At 37.7% G+C, this 13721-nt stretch overlaps 1 long non-coding RNA gene and 1 pseudogene across 1 annotated transcript in view; one reads left to right on the top strand and one right to left on the bottom strand.

The window, feature by feature from the left end:
• LOC146763209 (uncharacterized) overlaps positions 1-13418 on the bottom strand; it is a 42374-nt pseudogene extending 28956 nt beyond the window's left edge.
• Positions 1-13721, top strand: part of LOC146763208 (uncharacterized) — a 662135-nt gene that overhangs the window by 34503 nt on the left and 613911 nt on the right. The gene's annotated exons all lie outside the window — the stretch shown is intronic.

Consider the following 13721-nt stretch of genomic DNA (forward strand, 5'->3'; position numbering starts at 1 on the left):
AATGGATATATCATATTCCCTATCATGCTCCAGCTGCCGGCAAAGTTGAACGGTGCAACGGACTCCTTAAGACTACCCTGAAGGCACTCGGTGGGGGAACATTTAGAAACTGGGAAATTAACCTGGCAAAAGCAACCTGGATAGTCAACACCCGGGGGTCTGTCAATCGAGCTGGCCCTGCTCAGTCAGAACCCTTACACGCAGTAGATGGAGATAAGGTCCCTGTAGTACATATGAAAGGTATTTTAGGGAAAACTGTTTGGATTAATCCCACCTCAGGCAAAGACCAACCCATTCGTGGGATTGTCTTTGCTCAAGGACCTGGTTACACTTGGTGGGTAATGCAGGAAGATGGGGAGACCCGCTGTGTACCACAGGGAAACTTGGTCTTAAGAGAGAACTGGGTGTAAGATTTCATGGTGTGCAGATGGAAATAGAATAAGGGGTGGATAATGTCCTGGGTTGTAAGATAAGCTTGTATTCCATTTGCCATCTGTCGAAGGCGAACCGGTTGGACAGGTTTTTGTTATCTCTCTCAGAGACAATGGTTTGTCCTGTAGAGGCAATGGTTTGTTTATACACCATTGACTGATTCAATGAAGGGCTGAAAAAATGTAACACCGTGAGGGGTCCCACCCAGAGGGGGGAAGCAGCTCTCTCTCTTCTTCGCGGGACTCCGAGAGAAGCAGCTCTCTCTCTCTCTGTGCGGGATTCCCGGGGAAAGCAGCTCTCTCTCGCTCTCTCTTCGGCGGCACTCGCAGCGAAGCAGCCGGCGCGCAGAGGCGACGGCAGCGGAGCTCAGAGGCAACCCCGGCGCAGAGGAAGACCGGCCCCTACTGCCACCAGATCTTCAGAAGAAAATTATACCCTTCTAAAGATCACCACTTCAGCTGCAACTCATCAACTATTGCAAGGGAAAGCAATTGTCCCAGCAAAACTGATACTGGCATTCCTCAGGTTCTAGACTTTTTCTTTCACTGGTTTTGTTTGTACCGATTGCATTTGCCTTTTTAAATTGTTGTCTAGTTTTCTCCTAGTAAAGAATTGTTACTCCCACTCCCATATCTTTGCCTGAGAGCCTTTTAATTTAAAGATCCTGGTAATTCAGAGGGAGGGGGGTTTGCCGTTCTCCATTGCACAGGAGGCTTTGCCCTCTTTCACAGACTCCTGTCTTGTCGAACCAAGACAGTAAGAAAGACCTAAAAGGGGTCAGTTGTACCGCATCAGAGGTAAAAGATCAGAATTGGCGTTCTTATTGCATGCGGCAAGGCACTAGAGGGCATAAATCCCCTCCTGAAGAATACTCTTGCTGCCAAGAAGATGGTACACCCTGTGGCTCGAAGCACCCGAGTCGACAGGCGAGGCAGAGGAGTAAACGGCTGTGGAGGAAGGAGCCCTCAGGATAGAATACGCAAGCAATATTTGCGGAACTACCCCGGGACTGAGAGTAACAAAGGCAAAAATAGTTTTTGGGCTCAAGGGTATAATTGTTGCAGTGTGAGAAACCAGACCCCACATGCCATTTGCTTACTGCTTGTGATTTTCCTTTGTATATATTGTAATACTGCAGAAGTAACAACTCATGAACCTTTCAAGTGGACTTTAGGAAGATGGGAGGATTCACGAGTTATAAGGAGCAATACTACAGCTGGAGCTCCCACTTTCCAGTTACCTGTGGCATCCTTAGGTACTCGTTAGGGTTCCCATTGGGTTTCATCGTTTTATATGTGTCCTGCTTCGAATCCTGGTAAAAGGTATTGCAATAGTCCTGGACAATATTACTGTGCATATTGGGGTTGTGAAACAATAGCTGGTACATGGGACCCCCCACTCCTGATCCATACATTAAGGTGGTCTAGAAGCCAGATGGTTATATTCCTCCCGGCTACTGGACAGGTCATAAACCCCCAGAAAATATTTGCAGGAATATACAAATTACTGCATTAAGGCCAGAGGATAGTATATGGTTAATTGGAAAAACTTGGGGCGTTCGTTTATATTCGGCTGATTTTGGCAATTTTGGTAGCTTAATATTTATAAAGAAGGAACTTGTGCCCCCTGATCCTGAACCTGTAGGGCCAAACCCAGTGTTATTAGAAAAGAAGGTTGTTTTAGCCAACCAAACAAAAGAATCAGACCCAGAATAAAATTCAGAATGAAAACACTTCAGGAGACAAACAGGAAAAAAACCCAGGAGGGTAATATACTCTGGAAGGTTATGAAAGCGAGTTATGGTGTCCTAAATAGAACCAACCCAAAACTGACGGAAGACTGTTGGCTGTGCTATAATTTAAGACCCCCATTTTATGAAGCCATAGGGGTCACTGCAAAGCCCAGAAGAGTGAATGGAACTAATCCGAATCAGTGTTTGTGGAAAAAGGGTAAAGAGACAACACCGGGGCTTACCTTGGCTCAGGTAACAGGGAAAGGGAGATGCATAGGAAAAATCCCAACACAAAGAGAATACCTTTGTGGAGTAATAGAAACAGGTGAAAAGAAACCGGCTGACTGGTTATTGCCAGCAGCTAACACTAAGTAGGTATGTAACACTCTGGGTGTCACACCGTGCATCTCACTGAAACTGTTTAATCCAAGCCAAGACTACTGCATCCAGGTAACGATTATGCCCAGAATTACCTACCATACAAGTGACTACATATATGAACAACAAACTGTGCCAGAACACCATCTAATGAAAAGGGAACCCCTCACTGCCTTAACTATTGCAACTCTCCTTACCATCGGGAGAATAGGAGCTGGAACTGGGGTGGCATCCCTAGTAAATCAACAAAAGGAATTTAAAGCATTAAGAATTTCAGTAGATGAAGATCTGAGTGAAATTGAGCAGGCCATCGATAGATTAGTAAAATCATTAAAGTCCCTATCTGAAGTGGTGTTGCAGAACAGAAGGGGTTTAGACTTGATTGTGTGTAGCCCTGAAGGAGGAATGCTGTGCATACGCTGATCATACTGGAGTTGTTACAGACACCATGGCAGAATTAAGGAGAAGATTAGAGCAGAGAAAGAGGGAAAAAGAGGCACAGCAAAGTTGGTATGAATCATGGTTCAATCAATCTCCTTGGTTAACTACCTTGTTATCCACCCTTGCAGGACCTCTGATACTGATAATATTGGGACTGACCTTTGGGCCATGCATCTTCAATAAGGCAATAAAAATAGTAAAGGGACGATTAGAGGCAACACATTTAATGCTCATTAGGGCAAAATATAAACCCATACACAATGTAGATGAGACCCTAATACTAAGTCACCAAGAGTTACAAAGATTCAGTGAACAAAATAAAGATGAACAAGAAAAAGGGGGGAATTAAGATAAGTGGAAAATAATTTGTTCACTGTGATATACTCGCTTACCTTGGTTTGCATAAGAATGTACTAGTGTGTCTTTGAAATGCTTATTTGCTTACAAGGTGATAAGGAGGTTGAGATTAGAGTCCTGGGTGTGTATATCTGGTCTGCTTGCTGTATCTCAAAAGAAGAGACTTAGAAGCTATCACAACGACCAGACTCAGACTACATCTGGAGAGTCACGCCTGCAAGGAGAAGGGGGGGGGATAAAAGGAAGGTTGGGACAGAACATTTTTGCGCGCCGTTGGTGGAGCAGGAGACTCCCCGGCCGCCCAGCGCTGGATTTTGCCTGTCTTACTCGCTTGCTAATTTTAAATAAAATTGCTTTATTGAATTAAGACACTTCAAATTGCCGTGTCACAATTTATAACAGATATCATGGAAATCCTCAGACAGATCCATGTGAATGCAGCCTTCCCGTAAACTCTCATCAAGAATTCAACTACTCTGGACATTGAATTATTTCTCCTCATCACCAAAAAAAGATAATCTTATTAACCTATAGACTCTGAATAGAAGAAAAGACTAACTGCTCGAATCTTGGCCTCAGGCAGAATTTTCCCTATAAAAACCGCCTGTGCCAGGATGGAGGTGTGTGGGCATAGGGGAAAACCTCTGCTGAGGCTGACTCCTTGTGGCACACCCAGGGTCGATTCCCGGGCTCGGCTCTGTTCTTTCCGTGTGGCTGGCTGGATAAAATTTGACCGCTAATAAAATTATTTTTATTTTTAATCTGGCTAAATAAATTCTCATTTATAACACAACCAAGTAAAGCCTGAGGCACTGGCTAAAATAAGCTGTAAGAACAGAATGCCCTGCAGAAAAGTAAAACAAGTAGAGAAACATGGGTGAGGACTTTTGCTATGTTTAAAAGTAGTAATTTATGTAAGCTGTACACATTTTGACTGTTACTAGATGAACTAAAAAAATAGTTCCTCTACCCCAGTAGTTCAAACTTAATTCCTAAAATTTTATTGTGTACTATTATACTGTGTTATGTTAAGAAAAGTAGACACTTTAAAAGATACCCCCTTGCCCAGTTAATTTGTGTAGTTCTTCCCCCACATTATAATAATTTAATTCTTAAAATTATATAGTTGTATTTGTAGAAATTTTAAAATTTTGTTTGCAACAAGTGAAACATTTTATACAGAAGAGCTACAGTGTTGTAATTTATGTTTAACTATTATAAAACAAATTTAAAAGTATTCCAAGAATTCCTCCCTCACAGCAACTTAAACCCTAACTCTCCTAAATTTTAAAAAAAAACAGAAGTTCTGTGTTTGTAAGCATATCAGAGTTTTTACTGTAACAAACACAACCTTTTACAGCGCAACAAAGTAAGTGTCAGTAAAAACCATACTTTAATTATATTGTGCAAGAAGAAAACTAAAAAAACCTAAGATTTTATAAAAGAAAAATTAAATAAAAGAAAAATACTAAAGTAATAAATAGAATAACGTACAAGCAATTCCCAAAAGTTTTTAGTACATTGAGAGGCTGGCACCCTTTTTAAGTACTATTACAATACAAAGTTTGTAAGAAAAGCTAGTATTACTGTTCTATACCCCAAGTATAAATTAAAAGTTCCTATTCAAACCAATTAAAAACCTAAGATCTTAAAGCTTATGTGTAAAAGATCACATCTAATACCTACCACCTAAAAGTCTGTATATAAAAAAAATAAAAAAACCTGTAAAGCTCAAGTAAAAACAAAATAATATAAAAGGTGAGAACTAACCAAAACAAAAAAGTTCCCAAACTAACCCCTCTGTTGGGGGGGCTCACTAAAAAAAGCCACCAATAGGGGCAGCCCAGAAAATTAAAAAATTTATAATACCTTATTACAATCAATGCTGTTTTAAAACGAAAAAGCAAAGTCTTATATACTAATATGTTTTTCGCCTTAAAGAATCACCCAAAATAACAAAGTAACTATAAGTTCAGAGTTCCCTCTGACCCACTAATATTAGGTCTTAGAAACAAAACAAAAAGGCAAATCAAGTGTGTTGTTCAACATACACTATAAGACAACAATATATAAAATCAGACAAAACTTATCATCCTTAAACAGAAAAACATACATGATTTATAAAAAACTCCTCCTAAAGTAACAGAAAATAAAATACCTCCCCAAAATGGAAGAGGACTCAAACTCCAAAAATATACCCACTCAAACCCATCCCCCTTCTAGCTGTCCAATCTCATCCAAAATTAAGAAGTAATAAACCCTTCTACAAAAGACAGTAAAACCAAGAAAAAAAAATTTAGTTAATACAAGAACCATATATTCAGTTTTAAATAAAGCTTTAATACCTGTAAAAAAAAAAAAAAAAGTTCTAGTATAAAGTACAACTAACCAATCTGAAAGAGCATACTTTTACAAACCTTTAAAGTAATAATAAAGTATTTAAAAGTTTTTATATATGCCCAACTCACTAAACATTCTAAAATTAAAAAGTTACTCTAAAAGTAAATAATCAAAAGTACATAGAAATGTTAAGTTTAACATTAACATCTGTCCTGGTTTGTAAGATAAGCTTGTATTCTATTTGCCATCTGTTGGAGGTTGGGCAGGTTTGTTATCTCTTCCAAGAACAATTGTTTGCTCCGAAGAGGTAATAGTTTGTTAATGTGCCATTGACTGACTCACTGCAGGGCTGGTAACGTAACACCATCCCATTGTGAGATGCTCCACCCAGAGGGGGAAGCCAAGCACTCTTTTATTGTATAAAGGGGTACCTTTTGGGAGACGCAGCTCTCTCTTTGCGGGATTCCCAGAGAAGCAGCTCCTTCGGCGGGATTCCCAGAGAAACGGCTGGAGCGCTGTGAGGCGGCGGCGGCGGAGCTCGGAGGCGGCCCCGGCGCAGAGGAAGACCGGCCCAACTGCCACCAGATCTTCAGAGAAAACTATACCCTTCTAAAGATCACCACTTCAGCTGCAACTCATCAGCCACTGCAAGAGGAGAAGCTATAATTTCAACCGGACTGCTACTAACACCCCGACTCCTCAAGGTGTCATGTTGTGGACTTTTATCACTAGTTTTGTTTGTACCAATTGCATTTGCCTTTTTAAATTGTTATCTAGTTTTCTCCTAGTAAAGAATTGTTACTCCCATTCCCATATCTTTGCCTGAGAGCCTTTTAATTTAAAAATCCTGGTAATTCAGAGGGAGGGGGTTTACCTTCTCCATTGCACAGGAGGCTTTTGCCCTCCTTCACAGACTCCTGTCTTGTCAAACCAAGACAACATCCATTAAAAATAAAGAAAAAATTAATAAAAAATATTAAGACAAATATTTTTAAGAGTATAGACCTCTAATGTACCACAGAAGACAAAGAACACCCCCATAGTAATCAAATTTTAAAAAAGACACAACCAGTAAAAATTAAACAGTACCCCCCAAAAAAATCAGCCCAATAATTAATAGTACAAAATTAAGAACTATCAATAAAATAACAAAAAATTTATATCATATAGTAAAAATTCCATATACCTTACTAACTTGTTTAACACCTAAACAAACCTAATTTACTTTTTTAAATCTAAAAAATATTTTCTTTTACCTCCCTATACACAAAACCAACCATAAAATTTTTACATTTAAATTAAAAAACCCTAAAAGCAAACACAAAACCTAATTCACATAGTCCATGTACATCGAAACTTCAAAATCCTCCACTCTATTTAAAAACAACTTACAAAAATCCAAAACCTTAAAAAACTCCACAAAAAAAAAACCTTTCAAATTTCCTATAACTGCAAAAATACAAAATATTTTTAAAAAAACCCACAAAGTAGTACCAACTGTGTATTTATAGTTACAAACTGTTTGTCAAACAAAAATCTCCAATAAACAAAAAGAAACACACAAACTTTTCACCAACTAAAAAGTACTCTCATATCAACTCCAACTTTAAGACTTCCAAATACAAATAAACTATTATTTCTATTCTCCCATGTAACTCAAAAATTAAATTCATACCAGAAAACAGTTACTTCCAAACGACCAAATACAATACCAAAAAATAACCAAGTTACCTCAAAACCATAACAACAATTGTACTAACTATACAAAAAACACACAAATTTACCCTAAAACAAAAATTAACTATACTAATATCCCACACAATATCCACAATACTAAAATTTAAAAACAACCAACTCTCACCACAAAAGTTCCTAAAATACCAAACCATCATATTAAAATAGTATAGAAAAAGTAATAACTAACATTATCAATCCAACTTCTTTTCTCAATAAAAATAAAAAAAGACCACCAATACACCACAATTACCCAGAAACTACTAAAATTACTTACTCCATCCACCCAAACTTAAAAACAACTCCTTTAAATAATACAAAAGCCTAGTTCACGAATAAAAACAACTACGTTACCAGTAAAAAACTACATACTAGATATTCAGTCACTACCTTCAAAGAAGTAATAAAATCCAAACCCTTATGAACAAGCACCTCTACACAAAAAAACAAAATTATTACACTACCTTGTACTTTAGACAAAGCAAACAACCTCTAAATATACATTCAAAATTGTACACACACATAAAACTATTTAAAAAGAAAAAAGATTACTAACCTCACAAAGAAAAAGCATCAAACATACACAAAAAATAATCCAGCTACTAAAAAAATATACATACTAAAACATACCAAGAAATAAACTCAAAATTAAAAAAAATAAACTAGTAAATAAAAATACAAAGAAAACAATAAAAAGTAAAGTAATTCTAAACATATTTCCTTTAAAAGTAAAAAAAAAAAATACTACTAATCAAAAGAAACATATTCACCAAAAAAGTAAACTACCATTAAAAAAAACTTTAAAATCCCTTCCCATACATATAATCACTAATAAGAAAAGAACACCAGAAAACATACTAGAACCTAACTACTTAAAAAATTTTGTAAAGTGTAACTCCTTTCCCAAAATAACCAAAAACTACCAGTGTTACAAAATACATCAAAACTTAGTAATAGCTTCCACAAACTTTTTATAACACATATCTAATTTAAAAATCATTCCCAAAACTTTATATACCAAGTAAGCTAACAGTGTAATCCTTACCTCCAAACTAACCCCAAAAATACCCCAAACAAAACTTAATCAGATTGGGAGGGACCATAAATCCAGACAACAGTATTAAATTAACATCTAAAACCCCACATTTTAAAAAAATCAATATTTATAAGTATTAACAAGTACATTTTCAAAGTAACCAAAAACATTCCCCACCAAAACTATCAAAGTAACCAAAATAAATAATACTACTTTTAAAGTTCCAATCACAATATTACATATAACAAAAACTCAAAGCAAAGAACTAAATAAACCAATACATAACATACTGTCACTCTTGAGGCAGGACAGGAATGAGAAGACTCCTATCAGAAGGCTGCTGCGAGTAAAACTCCCGTTTATTCCAAATGCACCGCTCTTTTATACAGAGCTCCGTGAGGACCAGCTCCATTGGTCCTGAAGTGGAAACAATCCAAAGCATTGGTGCAGAGTGCTTGACGCACAGTGATAGAACTTCACTATAAACAATGTGAACAACAAGAGAGATAAAGAATTATTTACATTCTTCTCCATCTCTTTCCCATGCTTCTGCCTGGGTAGAAACTCCGTTTCTCTCTTTGACTGAATCTGAGACCCACAACATACAACCTAAAAATTAAGTATACATTAAGTCTCTTACCAAAAAAACTTTAAAACCACAGTAAAAAACACCATTCCAAATACTACTCACCACCCTCACCACAATCAAAATTAAAAAACAAAAAACCTAAATCCACCACACTCAAATAAAACAAACCCCAAAACCCCCTTAAATACTAACACCAAGAAACAATTAACTAAAACTAAAGCTTATTCAGACAAAATAAGTATATTTGGGGGGGGATAGTTTGTAATTTTATGTATAAAATTTCTTTATGTATAATTGTAATTAAAATCCTAAAATACCTGTTGGGAAGGATGGATAAATATAATTGCCTGGCAAAAGATTCACAATAGTACAGCCAGAATGAAAACAATCCCCCCCTACTGGCTGGACAATGCCCTTACCTACAGGTAAGTCCAAAAGTCAAATGGATTGTTCTATTTCAACCCCCAAAATGTATGGTTCATCCCACACCTGTAACCCTACCCTGAAACATCAAGTGTCTGTAACTCCATTGGCCCAAGTCTTGTTCCAGCCCACCTTGAAGCCCCTTGATAAGAGGTCTCCGAGGGGCCAGACGCCCTCTTGGAACTTCCCCTCTCTTAGACCTTCCCCTCTCTTAGATCTTCCCCCCTCTTAGAACTTCCACCCTCTCCTAGAGCATCCTCTCTACCCCTTGTCTCTCCCCTCCCCCATCCCCTCAAGCCTTGCCACGTGCTGCAACTAGCAGCTCCAAGCAAGACCTTTCTCCATCCCTAATAAACCATATATCCTAAGAGCAGCCTTCAGAGATCTCTCGTCTCCATTCATCTAAGCCGTCCTAGAACCAGGCATTATTTCCTACAGACACCTCTATCCAAAACAATACTAAATAACCTTAGTCTCTAGTTCTAATCAGTATACTAGATCTATAAAAACTAACCTCTACAACAAATAAACTAAAAAACTTAAAACAACCCTTACAGTTATCCCTAAAAAACCAAAATCTAAAATCACAAATTAATAATAGAAATACTTAATATAGTTCAAGATAACGTCTTTAACTTTCAGTTTTATACAAGCACAGTTTTAGATACAAGCAACAACAACTTTAATCATACGGGAGGGGGTGAAAAGCATTTGTGTCTTATAATCCTACTTCTAATATAACCACTACCTTAGTACTTACTGTACACAATACCACTATTTATCTACCACTTCAAAATTCATCCAGTCACTAATCAGAAAACTGCTTGTATGTACTAATAAAAATTGTGTATACTTAAAAACTCCTTGTACTATTATAATTATACCTAGTAAGTCAAATGTACATAATAAAACATTAAAAAACACTTACTAATATAAAAATTTACATTAAGTAGAAAACTTTACTTATCATCTTAGGGAAAGGGGGAATGAGACAGAGTGAAAATTTAACAGGGTAGAAATCCATTTGGATTTAGGTGAAATGTGCCGCTTTGAGCTTGCTAACATAAGTGAAATATGCTGTTTAGTCTAGTAACTGCAGCACTAGCAAAGTTGCCCCAGCTAATGAGAAAAGAATGCAAATTTCCACACTAAAAAGATAAGAAAGACTCCTTGGACCTTAAAACAGACAGGGCAGAGTGACCCAAGAGTTCTTTCTGTACTTTAAAACTAAGTACAAATATAACTAGCTGTAAGTGTAATGCAAAATCAGCAGAATGAATATGCATGAACCTATTATAAAATTCTATACATATAAAAATTAGTTAAAAGTAATTTTAAAAAACCCAAAAATTCTCAAAAGTACACATACCGTTTAAAAAAAAATCCCTACGTACATCAAACATGGTAATAAAACATACCGTCCCTACAAATCTATATTAAAATTATAGAGTTTTAATTTTTCATCCACGTTTCAAAGCCAATAAGGACAACTGCAGTGGTGGTTGTAATTTGGTCAAATCTCTAGTTGTGGCAGCCAATTTATTCATTAATACTTCTGAATCAATACTTTAAACTTCAAAGAAAGCCCTTCAGTATTTTTGGACCAATGACAAGCTACTTCTACAGTTTGTGTTAGTGTGAAATTGTGCCAACAATCCTGTACACTTGGGTGCGTACAGACCTTTTCATGCTTAAAGAGATCCTTTCACTTTTCTGCATGCTACCACTATTATTTCAGATCATGACCCCTCAGCTGTTTTCTGGCTATGGGGTTGTGGTAGGATGCAGAAAAGTATCACCTGTTTTGTCATGATTTAGGTGGTCTTCATGTCCCTTGGAGTTCTTGTGTAAATGTAAACACAACAGAATCCTGCCACCAAAAGGCAAAAAAAGTTATAATGATGGAATTATCCAGTGTGTATTTATCCAATGCTCTTTCCCTAGAGCACCAGAGGCTTCCATTGCATATTTATTCAGAGAGGTTTTTAGCACACGTGATACTAGCCCTATAGTAAGGGAGGTCCACCAGAACAGATTGTCCAGGGTAACGTGCTGGATTATTAGGATCATTTGGTACACAGCATAGGAGTCAGTGTAGATACAGACAAGAGAGGTATTCTGTGCCTCACATTGGAAAACACTCCAAACAGTTATCAGCTCCCCAACCTGAGCACTGCTTTCTCCCTCAGTAATAATTAGCTCACCAGAGGAAATGTGGAGGGCTGCTGCCTTGTATCTCCACATCTTCCCCTCTCATTTAGCAGAAGCATCAGTGAACCGAGAATTTGCTGTTTGTTCAGGGGAGAAAGGAGGGGCTACTTTAATTACAGAAGCAGATTTTTCATGGCTGCTATCCAAGCTCTCAGTTTCTTGGATCACTAAAAATTTTACAGCTCCTTCTGTTATTAAGAAAATGTTACAGTAATGTTCAATCTGAGCATACCACTTCCTAACTGAGGCCCTCTGAGCCAGCCCGTCAGGAGGGGGGTTCCAGTAGTGACTATCTTAATAACCATGAAAGGGCCTCTCAATACAATTGGTTGTTGGTGTGCAATTTTTTCCACTTCTATGAGAGCTAAGCTAACCACAAACAATCCCTTTTCCCATGTACTGTACCTTTTCTCAGCATCTCTGAAACCATGGGAATAAAAACCAACAGGCCTAGTTGGACCCTCAGGACCCCACTGCGATATGTGTACTGACATCCCAGAGGAGGAAAATTCCCATTCCACTTGGAAATGATTCGTAGGATGGATAGGGCCCAGGGCTTGGTGAGCTGTTGCTTCAAAAATCAACAATTGCAATGCTTTCTCCTGAGAAGGAGTCCAATCCCATTTCAGCCCTTTCCTCAGCAAGTCATAAAGAAGAACAAATGGGTCATTCTGGTTTCTAGGAAATCTGTCTGGTCTTTCTATAGGAGGTATATCTGCTATGGTTTTTTGAAGGAGAATCGCTGTAGGTTTGAGTGATTCTGGAAGGCCTCGAATTAAAGGAGTCATATTTTCAGGCTTTACTGGTAATTGCATCGGTGATTCATAGCCTGTAGTTAATTTTCTCTCATGTATCATTTGCAAGCAGGCAGCTTTGTGAATGTTTTCCGGAAGTTGGTTGGGGGTACCAACTATGGCTAAAGGGTTTCCCCTTTCTAACGGGTTGAGCCCCCCTGCCCAATAAGCTGCGTGCTGAGTTAGGGACCATGGGCTACATCTGTCTCCCATTGTTAAAAACACCCCATGTCCCCAGTACCCACTGGCTTCTTGTTCTGACAAATGAATTTGATCTCTCCCGGTAAGATACACACAGAATACATATTCTGTTTCAGTTTTGTGAGGGAGACGCCCATACTCTTTTTTAAATTTAGTTAATTCAGTAGCAGTGTACGGGATTTCTTTAGTGGTTATGTGAGAGTCAAAATCCTCATCATTAATACAGTTATATTCTGTTTTAATTAACGGTCTTAAGTTAGGACAGCAATGTTCCCCACAATTTTTTACCAAAGTTAATTCTTTGTGGGGTTAAATTTGATTGATGTGGGAAATTTCATTCTCCTCTGTTTCTTTTGGTGTGTCAGCATGCTTTGAATTTTTAACATGCTCCTCTCTAAGGGCATTTTGCAACAAATGGTTTGCATTCCTTTCTTCATCTAATTGTTTTTGCAAAATTTCAGCTAGGTTTTGAAGGAAGTCTATTATTGTTTCTTCCTCACTTCTTTGCTTAAAGCGAGTTTCTATAGCTGCTGTGAGGCAAGCTCCCAAAACTGAACAGAGAATAGTTTTATTTCTGCCTAGCTTGAATTTTATTTCATGTTGTAATGAGCATACTCTATCAATAACATTTTCCAAATTAAACCAGATACTTTGTGCCCATTCTTCTCCTCCCAGAGATGGTTTGGCATTATGTTTAGCTAGTAGAGCATAAAATTCAGCTTTAACTTTTGCATTAAGGTTTTAATTCATTTTGTGAAGGAACCAATACCATGACAGGGAGTGTTCTGCTTTGAAAGCAAAAACAGTGAGATACTCCAAGTCAGAAATACAATTTATTGGGAAAAGGGAAAAGACAAAAATACATGCAATGATACAAAAGAAAGACCACTGACAAAGTCAGAATACAACCTGACACCCCTCTGGCCAGCATGCTGGTAGCAGTCCAAATTGGAGTGGCTGCAATCCTCTTGGAATGGCAGATGTGGTTGCGGTGTCTTCTCGGAAACCTGTGGAAAGGCTGCCTCTCTGTCTAGAAATCCACGGATTTATCCA

The sequence above is a fragment of the Lonchura striata genome, chromosome W (assembly GCF_050655825.1).
Source record: "Lonchura striata isolate lonStrDom1 chromosome W, ASM5065582v1, whole genome shotgun sequence".
Lineage (NCBI taxonomy): Eukaryota > Metazoa > Chordata > Aves > Passeriformes > Estrildidae > Lonchura > Lonchura striata.